Source organism: Lepus europaeus, chromosome 2, assembly GCF_033115175.1.
Source record: "Lepus europaeus isolate LE1 chromosome 2, mLepTim1.pri, whole genome shotgun sequence".
NCBI classification, from domain to species: domain Eukaryota; kingdom Metazoa; phylum Chordata; class Mammalia; order Lagomorpha; family Leporidae; genus Lepus; species Lepus europaeus.
In genome coordinates, this window is record NC_084828.1 from 144,034,663 (window position 1) to 144,051,573 (window position 16,911).

The following is a 16,911-nucleotide window of genomic DNA, read 5'->3' on the forward strand; positions in this document are numbered from 1 at the left end:
GGTTCCAACCGGAGACTCAAGTCCATTCAGATCAGGGGAGGGAAATGAGATTGTAGCTCTTAATGACGAGTAGGGACACGTTGCAGAAGAGAGTATAAAATGGGAGATGCTTTTGTGGCCCGTTTTGGAAAATACAGTCTGCCTCCAAGTTGTTAGGTGCTTATTTTCAGCCTTTATTATTTATCTATCTCATGTATTATCTATCTATCTATCCATCTATCTCATCTCTCTATCCATCATCTATCATCCAGCTAACCTAGTTTTTTGAATATTCCCTTTCTTATTATTAATTTATTAATCTTAAAAAATCTTTCTTGATGCAATTCATCCTACTTGCTTAGTTTTCTTTCTGATAATATTTTCATGTTGCATTTTAAAATTGTTTTATTTTCCATCTTCCTTATAGTTTATTTTCCGTTATCTTATAGTATCTATAATTTAATTGGTAAGCATAATCTGTTTGCATATATTATGACTCTTGATCTATTAGAGTTCATTCCCTAATCTTATTCTGGGTTTGTTTCTTCCCATCTGCAGAAAATGTAGACAGCAAAGCCACTTTAAGAAAAAATTGGTGAGCTAACTCATGGAGAAATATTCACAAGGTGTGATTCAGGGTCTTCCAGCTACTCATATAATCACACTTGCTTGCCAATGCTTGAATGGAATTTTTTTTTTTTAAAAAAGGAGCAATTCTGTTTATTCTGATTTGGGAAAGGGAGAAGATGTAAATGCTGACAGATGGAGGTACACTGTTTTCCCTCAGTTGCCAAATGCAAATGATGCTTGCTGGTGATTAGATTACTGGTGACCGTTAGGGTCGGTCAGTTACTCAGTCACAGGTTCTACTGAAAACTTTCCTACACGCCGGGCATTGTGTGGCGCCAGGATACAGTGGCGCACAGAACAGACGGCCCGCGCCCTTGTGGGGACTGAAGTGGAGGGAATGAATGGCAGTTAAGCAAATAAAGCTCAACCTCAGCTCCTTGGGCTGCCTAGAGTCACAGCCATCCACACACAGGAAGAAAGCTGTCACTTTTGTCCCTTGTGGTATACAACTATGATTAAGATTATTTTTAAAGATTACATTATTTACTTGAAAGGCAGAATTACACACACACACACACACAAAGAGAGAGAGGGAGGGAGAGGGGGAGAGAGAGAGAGAGAGAGAGAGAGAGAGAGAGAGAGAGAGCTTCCATCTACTGGTTAAGTCCTCATGGCTGCAAAAGTTGAGGCTGGGCCAGAACAAAGCCAGGAGCTTGGGATTCCAGCTGAGTGTCCTACATGGGTGGCAGGGGCCCAAGTACTTGGCTCACTTTCTGCTGCTTTTCCAAATGCATTAGCAGGGAGTTGGATTGGAAGTGAGGCAGCTGGAACTGGAATGACACCCATATGGGATGCTGGCATCACAGGCAGTAGTTTATCTCACTGTGACACAATGCTGACGCTGATTAAGATTAAGATTAAGATTAAGGGGCTGGCACCATGGCACACTTGGTTAATCCTCCGCCTGCGGCGCCGGCATCCCATATGGGCACTGGGTTCTAACCCCGGTTGCTCCTCTTCCAGTCCAGCTCTCTGCTGTGGCCCGGGAGGGCAGTGGAGGATGGCCCAAGTGCTTGGGCCCTGCACCCGCATGGGAGACCAGGAGGAAGCACCTGGCTCCTGGCTTCAGATCGGTGCAGCGTGCTGGCCGTAGCGGCCATTTGGGGGGTGAACCAACAGAAGGAAGACCTTTCTCTTTCTCTGTCTCACTAACTCTATCTGTCAAATAAATAAATAAATAAATAAAGATTAAGATTAAGATTATTGACCTTAAAATGTGAAGCCTATCCTGGATTATCCAGGGGGCGCTAATCTCACCATACAAATCCTTGGAAGCAGAGAACTTTCTCTAGATGGTGGCTTAAGAGAAAGGCAGACATAAGAGTTGGTCATGGCAGGAATAATCAGAGAGAGAGAGATTCAAAGCCTGCAGAGAACTTGATGTACTATTGCTGACTAAAAGGGGAAGGGAGCCCTGTGACAAGGAGTGGGGACTTCAGTCCTCAAGCCATTGGGGACCTGCTTGTAACACCAGTGAGTTGGAAAAGAACCCTGAGTTCCAGGTGAGAACCACAGCCCCGCTGAGTGATACCTTGATTTTCAACTGGTAAGACCCTGTGCTGAGAATTTAGCCCCACAGCTGGACTTCTGACCTATAGAAACCAGGGGGTGATAAATGAGTGTTGTTTTAAGCCCGCAACTTGTAGTAGTTTGTGACATCAACAATAGGAAACCACTACAAAAGGCACAATTCTACTACACAAGAAGTGTGACCAGCTGCACCCTAGGATAGGTCCTCCAAACTGCTGCTCCATGCCCCAGTACCATGGACAGGTCTTCCTGCTCTGTACTGGTTTTGTTTGTAGGCTCAGAATCCTGTCACGTTGGTTTAAACCATAGCACAGTGGTATGATTTGGGTAAGTTGTAAAAGTCATCTGTATCTTAGTTTCTTCATTTATAAAATGGAGATAACAATAGCAACATTCTCTCAGGATTAAGTAGTTAGTACATGTAAAGTGCTTAGAAGAATGCCTGTTATAGTATAGGTCCTCAGTATTAGCTGCTACTGCTACTACAATTATTAATTGTGCCCATTGCAGAGCCCTCATTCATGAAACCAGCGAGGAGACCTTTCCCCGAGCTCTTCCTTGCTCATTTTACAAACTAACCTGTTGAAAATGTTGTCTTTGATTCTCTCTAAGTCTCCTCTGAGGCTTTCAGTGTCTTCTGCTGTCTGGCTGGTTTCCTAGGCCATAAGCATGGAGACTTTCCAGCACCAGCCTAATTCCAGATACTGTGGTTAAGAACGTAAGTTTTATAGTTACTTTAGCACTCACCAGCTATTTGATTTTGGGACAAGTTTACTTTTCAGAATCTCGGCTTTCATATATGGAAGGCGAAGATTCCAATTTCAGGAAAAATTAAATCAGTGTGATGTAAAATGTCTGGTGAGTAGTTAATTAAGCATTATTTTTTATTTGAAATGCAGGAAGCCAGAGAGATGGCAACAGAGATTTTTCCATCCACTGCTTCACTCCCCTAATGCTCCTAACAGACAGGACTGGGACAGGCTGAGGCAAGGAGGTCAATACAAATAGCCTTTGTGAGCAGTGGACTCTAGTGTGAGGTCCTTAATCACCTTTCTTTGAGAATACAGAGTGTGACTCAACTTCATGCAAGGCCCTCTGTGGACCAACAACGCTAGCTAGCATAAGTCCATGCTCTGCATTGCACGTTTCACATATTCTCCACTGGTGCCATGGAAATCCTTTTTTAAAAAAATCCTTAAATGACTTCAGAAGTATTTCTTTTTTAATTTTTTATTTGTGACAGAAAGAGTTAGACAGTGAGAGAGAGAGAGAGAGAGAGACAGAGAGAGACAGAGAGAGACAGAGAAAGAGAAAGGTCTTCCTTCTGTTGGCTCACTCCCCAAATGGCCACTACGGCCGGCGCTGCACCAATCTGAAGCCAGGAGCCAGGTGCCTCCTCCTGGCCTCCCATGCGGGTGCAGGGCCCAAGCACTTGGGCCATCCTCCACTGCCCTCCCGGGCCACAGCAGAGAGCTGGACTGGAAGAGGAACAGCCGGGACTAGAACCCGGCACCCATATGGGATGCCGGCATGGCAGGTGGAGGATTAACTAAGTGAGCCATGGCACTGGCCCAGAAGTATTTCTAATTAAAGCATAGCTTTCCTTATAATTCTAACATTTTTCTAAAGATACAATATTTATTGACTGCCCACACTTGCTAGTTGCTATGCACATACCGTCTCACCGAATCCCGGCCAATTCAGGTGGGGTAGCATTTGTTCCATTTAGTTTGCAGGTGGGGAAATAGAAGCAGGGAGGGATTACATTGCGCAGAATCAGACAGCTAGAAACTGAGGTGCATAAAAGTCAAGTAGTGTCCCCAAGACCACATAGCTCCTAAACACTGTCATGAGGGCTTGAGCCATGGCTACTTCCACTTCTACTTCATTGATTCCCTCAAGTCACATGATCAGGCATGGAAGGAGTGAGTGCAACCCTGCTATGAGCCTCAGCGATTTCCCTCACCTGTAAACAGGTAATGTAAACTGCACCTACTCCACAGGATTGTCATGAGAACTAAATGAATGATTACATGTTCAGTGCTTAGAACCATGCCCAGCATAAATTGAAGTGCTTATTAAATATTAGTTGGTGATATTTGCCCTAAGGGAGGAGCTGTTTGGCTTGTGTAACTGTGTGTTTTCATTTACCACATCCGTAGAACTTCACTGAGTGCCCCCTAAATATCAGGTCAAGTGCTAGGTGGTGAGGAGGAAGAACATGGATGACTAAGGTGTTGCTGGAAAGGAAGGATAATTGGGAACTGTGTGAGTCATGATTCTAAATCTTCACTTATAAGATGTAGCAGAGAGAATTCTGAAGCCTTGCCAATAACAGGGTCAGCCCACTCATTGACTTATTTTATATCATTAATATTTAAGGTATGATGACATTTGTGAGGTCTGTTTATTATCTGCTTGAAGTTAGCCTGATTCTTGTTCCGATGTCTTAAATTCCCTTAGCTCGCCCTTCTTGTGGCATCCTAACTGTATGTGACAACAAATTTCACCGGTTACATGGTTGAGACCTAGAGGGTCCACTCCTTGGGAAGCAAGCCAGGTTACTTTCTTGGAGGAAAGCAAATCATCTTATCACCACTAGAGGGCAGTAGCAACTCACTGATAGGGTAGGACTGTCTCTTCCCTCCCCAGTTAAGGGAACATTGGAGACGGCCTGCTGAAAGGAGCACTCACTTAACAGATGAGGAAACTGAGTCTCAGGGAGGAGAAATTGCTTTCTCAAAGCCATATGAAAAAGGAGTGATAGGTTTGGACCTGGGACCTGACTCCAATTTTAAGGTCACTCACTACGATTGCCACCACAGTGTAGAATCTCAAAGCTGCATAGGCATTAGAACTTAGAAAATTTGTGCTATTTAAAAAGCAATCAGGTGAGCAAGCAGTAACACTAAGTGTTTTGCTTAATGTCATGTGTGCCCCAAAAGGGCATCCTGGGACTTCCACCACTGGTGAGGAAATCTTAACAATTTAAGAGAGGCATGTTCTGAGCTACATCTGTAAGGGAAAGGCAGATTGTGGAAAAGGGGGTTGAATAGGGAGCTAGGCATCTGATATTTACAGGTCGTCTTGGGTCTGGAATGATCAGGCATAAAGGGACCCACATCTACATCTCAGGTAGACAACACTGGGCAGTCAATCAAGGTTTGAATTAAGGCCCTGTCCAAGGTCCTGACAACCTGGATACTATGATGAAAATCTGAGTCTAAGGCAATATTACCCCAGCTAGAGATCCAATATTGCCTTTCTATAGCATAGCTGAGTCTTCTCCAAAATGGATATCTCTTACCTATTGACAGCCCAGACCTGGCAAATGCTTAACCAGGATCTATCTGTATCAGTTAGGATTAGATTTGCTATTCAAATATAGTTACTAAAAATAGCAGTCACTCAAGCATGAGACACTTATCTGTCCTTTGAAGCCCAGAGATAGGCAGCCCAGGGATGGCATGCAGCTCTGCTTCATGAAATCCTCAGAGAACTGGGCACTTTTATCCTGTTGCTTACATGTTTGACTTTAGTTCTCATGATCACTGTATATCCCAAAAAGATTGTAGCAGATTCTGATGTCATGTATGTGTTCTGGTCATCAATGAGGAAGGGGTAAAGGAAAAGGGCCAAGGGTGTATACCCCTCATCCATGAAGGAAGGTTGAGTACCTGGAAACACTGCATGAAAGTTGTGCCCATATTCCATTGATCAGAACTTGGTCACATGTTCAAGACTCCTGCAAGAGAGGCTGGGAAATGTAGTGTTTAGTCTAAGAAACCACTGTGCTCAGATAATAATTATGGTTTTATTACTATGAAAAAAGGAGAATTGTGGTGTGGTGACTGACAGTTTGTGTGTGGTAGTCATGGGCATGTACCATTCAGATTCCTCTTCAAGGATGGCCTTGTTGTCTGGGTGTGTTGAGGAGTGTGTTCAGTAGGTGACTTTTAGCTTTCAGGGTTGGTTTTGGCTGCAGAGAACTGACGTCACACTTTCCCTGACAATCTGCGTCCAATGACTTAACAAAGTAGTACTCAACTTGAATCCAGGCTGAATTGCAAGGTATGCCCTTCTTTTTATGGTATTGATCCTTAGTGAGCATTCCACACTCTGAACTCTGTCCCCGTATCTGTTTTCAGAGAACCCAACCTACAAAGGTTGGTACCATGAGTGTTAAAGAAGGCAAGCAATGAGGTGTCATTCTACAGCAGGATCATTCAAAGTACACTGAAGTGAGGAACCCATCACTGGTGGTAGGTGATCACAGACAATTTCCAGAATAAGGTTGTTAACAGTGGTGAATTGAAGATGTATGGTAGAAGAAAATGGAATAGAAGGCTTGGTCTATCAGACAGTTTGAGGTGTATTGAAACTACAGGGACTCTAAGGGAGACAGTATCGAATGGACATTGCTAAGTTCTCTTTATGCCCTACACAAGGATAGGAGGCAGCTGGGAACAAGTAGCAGACAATTGAAAGCCAAATGTGAAAGCCAAAGAGTCTCTTTGGGTACATGCAAATAAGTTCTCGTGTCTTACTGAGGGAACATGGGAAAGGCAAAGATCAAAGTCAACATTTAGCAAGCTTAGTGGCTGAACATTAAGTGAAGCTAAATGCCCACTCAGAGCAGATATGTTATTCCATGGTTAGAGCCTTCATTGGGAAATTCTAGGACTCTAACATGTGAAATGAAGACATGTGGACAGACACTTCTGAAGAGCTCGACTTTCCAGATTTCCCTGAAACTTCTGAAGCTGTGAAAATCGACCAATGCTCTCTGGTAAGTGCTAGTAAGTGCTAGAAACCCTCACCCCATTCCTTGCTGGAAGAAAATGCAGAAGTCTCTTCACCACAAGGCAGCAGGTGTCCCTCAGGATCTGCTCTCACCTTTCCCCATGGAATCCAGGCCAATGACCCAAGCTGGTCTCACACATCCCAGCTGAAGACATGCTGGACCAGTAAAGGAAGGCAAGAGACCCTACTTCTAAAGGGCTGCAAGATGTAGCCATGTATATACAACTTTGTTGACTTGGGAGTACTCATCTTAAAGGTGTAATATCCTGGTAAGGACCCTTGAGTAAGTGAACACTTGCTACTAAGATGTCTCTTGGAAACATGGAAGAAGCAACATTCTATGCTTAGCAAAGTTTAAATGCCAGAATTGCCGCGGCAGGTAGTGGGTAAAGGGATTAAATGGCTCAGGGAAGTCGGCACGCTTGAACAGCTATACTTGGTGCAACAGAAGACTACACACATAATTATGTCCCAGCACCTTCCTTGCTGAATGAGGGCACATAATTTAAGCTCAAAAGAAAGAGAGCAGCATCACTATTACTGTTGTGTTGAGTGGTGGATATCTTCTATAGGCAGGAGCTGATAACAGATGTTATAAAATTTGACTCACTGATAACAATGGGGATGGAAGGACCCTCAAATGTTAAAAGCCAAGTTTTGGTTCTCAATCACCAAAAGAAGGGAGAATTACAATTATTTCAACAACCAGTAAAGTCAAAGTGCAGCCAAGAAGACTTGACCCATAGAGATTTGAAGATGGTAGGTGGAATATGGCATCCTCAAAAGGCAACACAGATGGGCATCCGATGAGGGCACCACCCAACTTGTACTAGTTGAATAAATCCAGGGCACATAATAGGGACACTGAAAGTGACTGGATCAATAAAACGTCACATTCACTTTCTCATTTTCCAGACCCCAGTCAGTTCTCAGACCTCTAGACAACTGACTGCAGAGATACAGGTCCTTGGGAGGAAGATCCTTACCTTACAACACCATGACAATTTTATACTGTAATGATTCCTCTAGTTGTTCCTTAAAGGGATCATGGTCACTTGCTCAGGTAGTTGAATGTGGAGAAATAGAAACTTTTGGTTTTTTTTGAGGACATTTAGACACCAAGGTCTGAGTTCATACTGATACCTAGAGACCTAAAGTGTCATTGTTGACCCTCTATTACAGTAGGGACATATGGAATCTAGAAAATAAATTAATTGATGGCCAAGATCTGGTTTACTGTGGATCCTTTGGTATTAGGACTTACCCAGTGGTAATTTACTTAGTCCTTGAATGAATAATTGGGATTGATACACTCAACAATTGATACAATTTCAATATTGGATTTTTGGTCCATGAGGAAAGAGCTAATATGGTGGAAAAGACATGTGGGGGCTTGTGAACACTTCTAATCCCAGTATGGCAAGATACCAATCAAAACAGGTGCTGCACTCCAGGGGGAATTGTGGAGGTAAGTGCTAAAGATGTAAAGCAGGAGTTGGAAACTCTTTTTTTTTTTTTCTTGAAAGTGACAGATAGTAAACATTTTAGGCTATGGGCCGTCTGGTCTGTCACAAATACTCAGCTGTTCTTTTGTTGCATGAAAGCAGTAATAGACAGTGTATAGATGAAGGGCCTGGATTTGGCCCCTGAGCCTTTATTTATCAACATCTAACCTACAGGAAAGATGGTTTCCATAATATCTAAAATTATCTCACAAGTCTGGCTCCTGAAGAAACCGAATGAATCTTAGATGATGACTGTGAACCACATAAGCTCAACCAATTAGTAGACATGATTGCAACCACTGTGCCAAATGTGGTATCTTGGTTAGAGCAGATTAAAAATGATCTCAAGTACATGGTGTGGAGCATCAATTTGGCCCCCATATTCTTTTCTGTCCCAACCAGAAATGAGGATTAGAAAGTTTGGATTCACACAGAACAAACAATAATAGTATGAGTTGACAATTCTCCCTCAGGGTTCTGCTAACTCTTTTATCCTCTGCCCTAACATGGTCTGAAGCGAGCTAGCCCACCTGGGTGCTCTGCAGAAGTCAGTCTGGCCCAAGGACACTGTGATGATTAGGATGGAGGGCAGGTTGGAGGGTTTTGCACCCTAGTGCTCCAGAAGTAGGAGACAAGCCATCAGAGTGTCAAAAGCCTGCACATCTGTAAAACATTTAGAAGGTTTGTGATCAGGGGACTGTGGGGCATCCTGCCCATGGGACCAGAAAGAAATGTAGTGGCTGGTGATCCTCATTAAGGTCTTAGAGGCAGGATATTCTACCTCCAGAGTGTAGTGCTGTCAGTGATATAGAAGGGCTGCTCTAACAGTGCCCAGACATGCAAAGAGCTCTTCACTTGGGGCTCTCCAGTGAATCATGATAGACTACGTGATCCTGGAGGTAGAGGTGGAGAGAACAGGTGCTGTGTAGGGTTTGTGGGAGAATCGCCACACAGCCCCCCAATTTCTCAGGCAATTCTCCCTCCCATTGGCAATTCTCCCTCTAGACCTCTCCCATGCCATCTGAGCAGAAAATCACACGCTCTTCTGTTGCTGCAGGGCTCTGGGAAAGACAAATGGCCTGGTCATAGGCTGCCATAAGACGGCCTATGTGACTGGAGCTCCTTAGCCACGACTTAGGTCCTGTCAGACTCACCAAGCAATAGATTGGGTGGATCCAGTGACAAGCCATTATGACACAGGACTTGAACGTTTGGGATTCAGAATGGATGGGACTCAAGAGCACAAGCAAACCACTTCAGCAGATACCCCAGGCCCCAGCACACCCACGCCTGGTGGATCAGGACTCTGATCAGTATGTGGGCATCATGTATGATAAGCTAAAATAGAGAAAAAATCCTTGATGTTGGTTTATGAAGGAGTTGGCTTGGTATGTGGCCCCAGGCCAAATATGAATGGTAGCTGCATTTTAATTCCGCTTAGGAGCAGCAATGAAAAACAGTAGTAAGGGAATATTTCCCCAACTGGTATATCTTTGAGTGATGGGCATGGGACATCTATTTTTTGTAAAAAAAATATTTATTTACCTATTTGTAAGGCAGAGTTACAGAGAGAGGGAGGAGAGAGAGAGAGAGAGAGAGAGAGAGAGATATCTTCTATCCCCAAATGTCTACAATGGCAAGAGCTGGGCCTCCCTTGTGAGTACAGGGGCCCAAGCACTTGGGCCATCTTCTGTTGCTTTCCCAGGCACACTAGCAGGGAGCTGGATGGGAAGTGGAGCAGCCAGGTCTTGAACCAGTGCCTATATGGGTTGCCAGTGTCACAGACAGCAATTTTACCCACTATGCCACAGCACCAGCCCCTAGGGGCATCTACTTTTTAAGAAATGTGCTTGAAGTTGGGCTACCATTCATGGGTGGTGGTGAATGACCTGAAAAGCAGGTCAAGGGGCCAGAAGGAAAATGTTGGAATATGAGGACAAAGATATCTGGAGTAGAGGCATATAAAATGTCACAAAAGAATGGACAAAAGTCCAGAGCTATTTATATCATGTTTTATCACGCACTGGTGACTGCTTACCATCAAGGAGATACTGAACAACCCTGGGCAGATAAAATGACCCAGCTAATGACATCAGCCATCTTCTGTTTTTGGCCAACTGTGCAATGAATATATGAATGAAATAGCCACAGTGGCCCAGGTGGAAACCACCCATTGTCCTAAAGTCAAAGACACCCATCTATCAAGGCTGATTTTGTTATTGCACAGTGTGACATCAACGTGCGGACAATAGACATTAGTGCTGATCACCTGGGACAGCGCCAGCCCTTGAGGAGGCCAGCCAGCGATTTGAAGGCAAGTTAAATATATTGGGTTCCTTCTTTCCTGGAAGATCCAGAAGTTGGTTCTCCCAGGAATAAACATCCATTCCGTGTAGAAATTTGCATGTTCCTGTCTGTAGGGCTTCAAGATGCACCACTACCTGAGGGTTATGGATTTTGATCCACTCACTTGGGCCCTGCCTAGTATTGTGTCACATCAGGGGACACATTTTACTGGCAAAGAACGTGCAAGAGTGGGTCCATGAACCATGCATGCTGATCCCATCACAAAATGTCCATAAGGTGCTGACTTTATAGCACATTGGAGAGGCCTGTTGAAGGCAATGCCAGCTCAGAGGACACACCCTTGAGGACATGATACCATCCTTTAGGGCACAGTCTGTGCATTGAATCAGCAACATTTTATAAGGTGCTACTTCCCCAGCAGGAAGAACACACGGGCCTGGGAACCAAGAAGGAGGAGCAGGAATCTCCCTCTTTGTTGCCACCCCATCTCCAAGGATCTCCAGGGGATTTTGTGTTACATTTCCTTGAAACTCTAGACTCTGTAAGGTTAGACATCCTGATTTCCAAAGGACCAACCTTCATCAAAGGGCATAGCAAGAGTCCCATTTAATTTTAAGCTGCTATTGCTGCTATTTGGGTACTTTGGTATCTTATGTCTAGGGAGCAGCAGTAATTTATATATATATAATGGATTATATATATTATATATTATAATATATCATATCATATTATAATAAATATAATATATAATTATATAATATAATCATGCATATAATATAAAATAATATATAATATAATATATACTATATAATATAATACACATATAATTATATGAATTATGTAATGATTTTTTATGTGTATATATGTCTCAAAGTCACTTGTCTTGGCAGTGTGACCTCCTGATGATCAAGAGGAGGCAGGTTGCAGTGCCTGTGGGGCCAGAGAGGAAACTATGTGGAGCTCAAGTGATTCACTTGGGTTCCTCTTTGTCCTCCCTTGCCAGTTGTGGCTATAAATGAACAGAGATAGCAACCCAATGTGGGACGAGTGTAGTCCTCAGGGGTTTAGGACACTGGAGCAGGAGGCTCTTGATTAATTTGCTAGGGAATCCGGTGAAGCCTGCAAAAGTGCAGGTTGAGGGCAAAAAGTACCAGACATAGAAAATGGAGAGAAAGGCCGGTGCTGTGGCAGAGTGAGTGGGGCTCCCGCCTGCAGTGCTAGCATCCCACATGGGTTCCAGTTTGAGTCTCAGCTGCTCCTCTTCCGATCCAGCTCTCTGCTGTGGCCTGGGAAAGCAGCAGAAGACGGCCCAACTCCTTGGGCCCCTACACCCATGTGGGAGACCTGGAAGAAGTTCCTGGCTCCTGGCTTTGGATCCATGCAGCTCCGGCTGTTGCAGCCATCTGGGGAGTGAATCAGCGGATGGAAGACCTCTCTCTCTCTCTACTTCTGCCTCCCTATAACTCTGCCTTTCAAATAAATAAATAAATCTTAAAAAAAAGCAAAGTGGAGGGAGACAGTGGCTATCCAGTGTGAACTGAGTCCAAGTGTAGTGGTGGGGGTTGTTGTTCGTCCAGGTTCGGCCTCTATCTTGGCTTCATCTGCTCACTATGTCCTCATATGGCCTTTCCTCTGGGAATGTGCAGGTCTAGGCCCAAATTTCCTCTTCTTATAAGAACCCAGGTACTATTGGATCAGGAACCACACTCACTTTGACTTAATTATCACCTTGAAGACCTTATCAAAAAGTATAGTTACATCTTGAGAAACTGTAGATCAGGGCTATGATGTATGAATTGCAGAGAGGGAGACACAGTTTACCCTGCAACACCTTCTTTTTTTTATTTTTTTAACTTTTATTTAATGAATATAAATTTCCAGTGTACAGCTTATGGATTACAATGGCTTCCCCCCCCCATGACTTCCCTCCCACCCGCAACCCTCCCCTCTCCCGCTCCCTCTCCCCTTCCATTTGCATCAAGATTCATTTTCAATTCTCTTTATATACAGAAGATCAATTTAGTATAAAGATTTCAACAGTTTGCACCCACATAGAAACACTAAGTGAAACATACTGTTTGAGTACTAGTTATAGCATTAAATCACAATGTACAGTACATTAAGGACAGAGATCCCACATGAGGAGCAAGTGCACAGTGGCTCCTGTTGTTGACCCAACAAATTGACACTCTAGTTTATGGCGCCAGTAACCATCCTAGGCTGTCGTCATGAGTTGCCAAGGCTATGGAAGCCTTCCAAGTTTGCCGACTCTGATCATATTTAGACAAGGTCATAAAAGACAGAGTGAGGATAGTAACCAATGATCCTAAGAGTGGCATTTACCAGGTTTGAACAATTATACAGCATTAAGTGGGGAAGAGGACCATCAGTACACACAGGTTGGGAGTAGAGCCATTGGTGGTAGAGTAGAGGTTATGATTACAAAGGAATGAGGCCCAAGTGCACTAGACAGGGCCTAGAACAAAGGACAGAGTCATTATTAGAGGAGCTAAGAAAGGTGCTGTCTAAGCTACAATGAAGTTTTCTGATTGAGAGGCAAATAGAACCTGATAGAAGGGGCTTGATAATAATCTGGTGGGCTTTAGGCCTTGTAAATTCAGAGGCCCAGACCTATCTATCTCTTCACATGGGGTACATCCTAAGGGAGGTGTGAACCTCCTAGGGGAAGGCACTCTGTTGACTTTCATTACTTGGCTGGCCTGGGAGGAGAGCTGGCCAGGTAAAGGCAGGGGGCATCTCTAACAAGAAATTTACAGTTCTGCCTGCAATGTTGCTGACCCTACTTGACCATCCCCTCAGCTGCAGTGGTCACTTTGGAAGTTGGGCTGAGTGAAGGGCTTTTCAGCTTAGAGCCAATAAGATCTGTGGCTCTGACCTGGGCATCCTTCGACTCCAGGGCAGGTCCATTTCCAGTGATCCAACTCTTGGCAGAGCTGCCAGGGCTCTTCACAAGCTGACTTCTGCTGAAGCCCAGGCTTACCACTTTGAAAGCCACTGCAGTGGACTGGCCTGTTGGGTCTCCTTGAGGGCAGATCACTGTACAGATCAGCCATTAATAGGCCTGCCACCCATTGCTTCTGATGCCAAGCTTTCCTTTCCTCCTGGTTTGTGTTAAAGCAGACCAGAGGATGCAAGTCAAGGGAGTGCCCAAGTCCCATCTCTAATCTTCGGTGGCCTGAACGACAAGTCTATAGTCACAGGCATGTTCTGTAGTAGTTTTTCTAAGGTAGACAATGCCCATGAGGAAAATTATATTCTCACTTTAAAACTTTCTTTCCCTTTGGTCTGAAAGGGAGGTTTTTTCTACTTACTGTATACTTCGCTGATGGCGAAGTGAATCTAGCTATGAGATTATTATTTGAGTTCTTATTTTGGCTATGCTATTGCAGAAAAATGTTAGCCATCTCTTTTATAAGGTCTAAAGATTAAATTGTGCATCCTACAGATTCCTTCATAATAGAATTAGTTTCCTACCTTGAAGAGAATAGAGAAATGAAAGAACAAGTTGGGCTTAGAATAGAGAAATGAGGGAGCAAGTCCTAGATCGCTTGCTGACAATAGCAATATCACATGAATACTTAGCAAACCATTTCAACCATTATATAACAACTTAAGAAAACATTTACCAGAAGGTCCAATGCCTTCTATAAATTTTAAGAATCATGTATTTGAAAACACCTCTTAAATATCTAACATGGTGTAGTTTGTTTAGCCAGTAAACTTAAGCACAACCATCTAAAATGTTTTTAGTTTCTTTCTACCAACAAGTCTAAAACATATGATACACAGATTCAGGTCCCACAAATTAAAATGTATCTTTGATTGATTTTAGCAGCTTAAATTTATGGACAATCTTATCTATAAGCCATTTAAAATAAAACTCTTAATAAAACTTCCCCGTGTGGACATACAATATGTACACACATATAATATAGCATAATAGACCAATATAGCAATTTTAATAATAGCTTCTAAAATCTTTAACTCTTTTTGTAGATTGCCAATTGATTTGAATTGCTTTTTGTTTTTAGTAACCTCAGTTAACCATACTTTCTCTCAGTTGGTACTGTTAATACATTATTGGCTTCATCTGTTTACAGAGCCATCCCAAAGTACTGAATACAATAAAAGTGGCTGGAAAAAGTCCATAGGAACCTATAGGAGGACAGCTAAACACAGAACCAACAACGCTTTAGTTTTATGAGCAGCACATCATATATAACTGTGGATGACAAAAGACTTTAAGTCGCCATGTTTAAAATTATAAACTCATCAACCAACAAGAGGCACTTGCTTACTTCACAGTATTTTTGAAAGCACCTGTAGGATTTTACAAGTATTTAACCCTTTAGGCCTCTGGGGCTTTCTCATTAAGATAACTATCATGTCTAGTAACACAAGATCATTAGACTTTTTAATTCTCAAACATTTGTATTAATAGCATTTTCCATTATAGAAACTTAAAGTCTGGTACCACATCACATCTTGACAGTACTTCTAATATACTCCAAATAGACTGATTAGTTGGTGTCTCTATAAGATGAGAGACATAGGTCCTTCGATTTTTTCAGTTGGGCCCAAACTGGAAAAACCAAAGTCCAGGATTTACTGGAAATTTTAGAGACCAGATTGTTTGAAACTTTGATTTTTTGAATGCCTGTCAAGAATGCCAAGAAGGCTCAAAATCCAAAATATCTGGTTGAAATAAGATTTCTTAAAATCATGACATAACATAGACCAAATTTGATCATTGTTACAAGGTGATTATTCAAATTTTTGAAAAAAGCACATATTTAAATAACCCATAGCTCTTAATAAAAGTTCAGCTGTTTTTGAACAATTAGAATTTAACAGACATCAAGAGAACATAATAGATTACTTTAACACATTGCTTTAACAGGGCATCAGAGTTTAATTCTATGTCAAAGAGAAATTGAGCTTCCTGTGATCTTTTGCTGTGAGGTTTCCTGCAACACCTTCTTATGAGCATGTCCTTGAGAAAAGACACCCAAAAAAGTCCTTGAGTAGCTCCTTTGCTTCTGGCAGGGCCCACCAGACATTTACCCTATTTTTATTGTTATTGTTGTTGTTTAATATTTTATTTATTAACTTGAGAGGTAGAGTTACAGACAGAAAGAGGGAGAGGCAGAGAGAAAGGGGTCTTCCATCCTCTGGTTCACTCCCCAAATGGCCACAACGGCCGGACTGAGCCAATCTGAAGCCAGGAGCCAGGAGCTTCTTCCGGGTCTCCCACATGGGTGCAGGGGCCCAAGGACTTGGGCCATCTTCTATTGCTTTCCCAGGCCATTAGCAGGGAGGTGGATCAGAAGAGAAGCAACCGGGACATGAACTGGTGCCCATAGATCCCACTACGCCATGCACCACAGCACCAGCCCCCTTGCCCCATCTTTAAATGAACCAACTGTGTTAGAATTCTAGGCCTTTCTGTTATTTTAAGAAATGTTGGCTGAAGCAATATGGAAATAATTGCAGATTAACAAACAGTGAAAGTAGGTATAATGCCCGTATTGTCTTGCTGCTTCTGCTTTCCTTTAATCCTGTCAACAGGTGCCATTAAGTTGGCCTGAGTTAAAGATCCTGGGGCCAATTCTGCCCACATGAGCCCTTGAATTCCCCATCACAATGAGTAGATAAGTGGGTTCTCGTGTATTCATTATGACCAAGTCCCCAGCTTGTATTTTATTTCCACTGACTACTTAGTCTTATCCCCTGTGGATTGTTTGCCACAGATAGTTCACGAGCACTATGTGAAATGATTGGATCACAGAGAAAAACATACAAGCACCATAGAGTTCTTTTTCTTGCCATCTCCACCCTCTTCTAATCTCTTAGTAGTGCATAATGTTCCATGGTGTGATACACAGTTTTCGTAGAAAAATGGTATTCAGAATTGGTTCTCCTTTTTTTGCATAAACTTTCCTGTCTCCTTATTTAAGCTCATCCATCTTACTCTCCTCTTCCCCCTCCTGCTCTTTCTCCCTTCTCTTCCTCCTTTCTCTTATCTTTCTGCAATTACAGATTCCATCATGACAGAAGAGTGAACCCAGACAAAGAGATAAAGTACACGGTCCCTGGTCCCTGCTGTCCCAGAGCTTCCATCCATGGTGCTAGGATG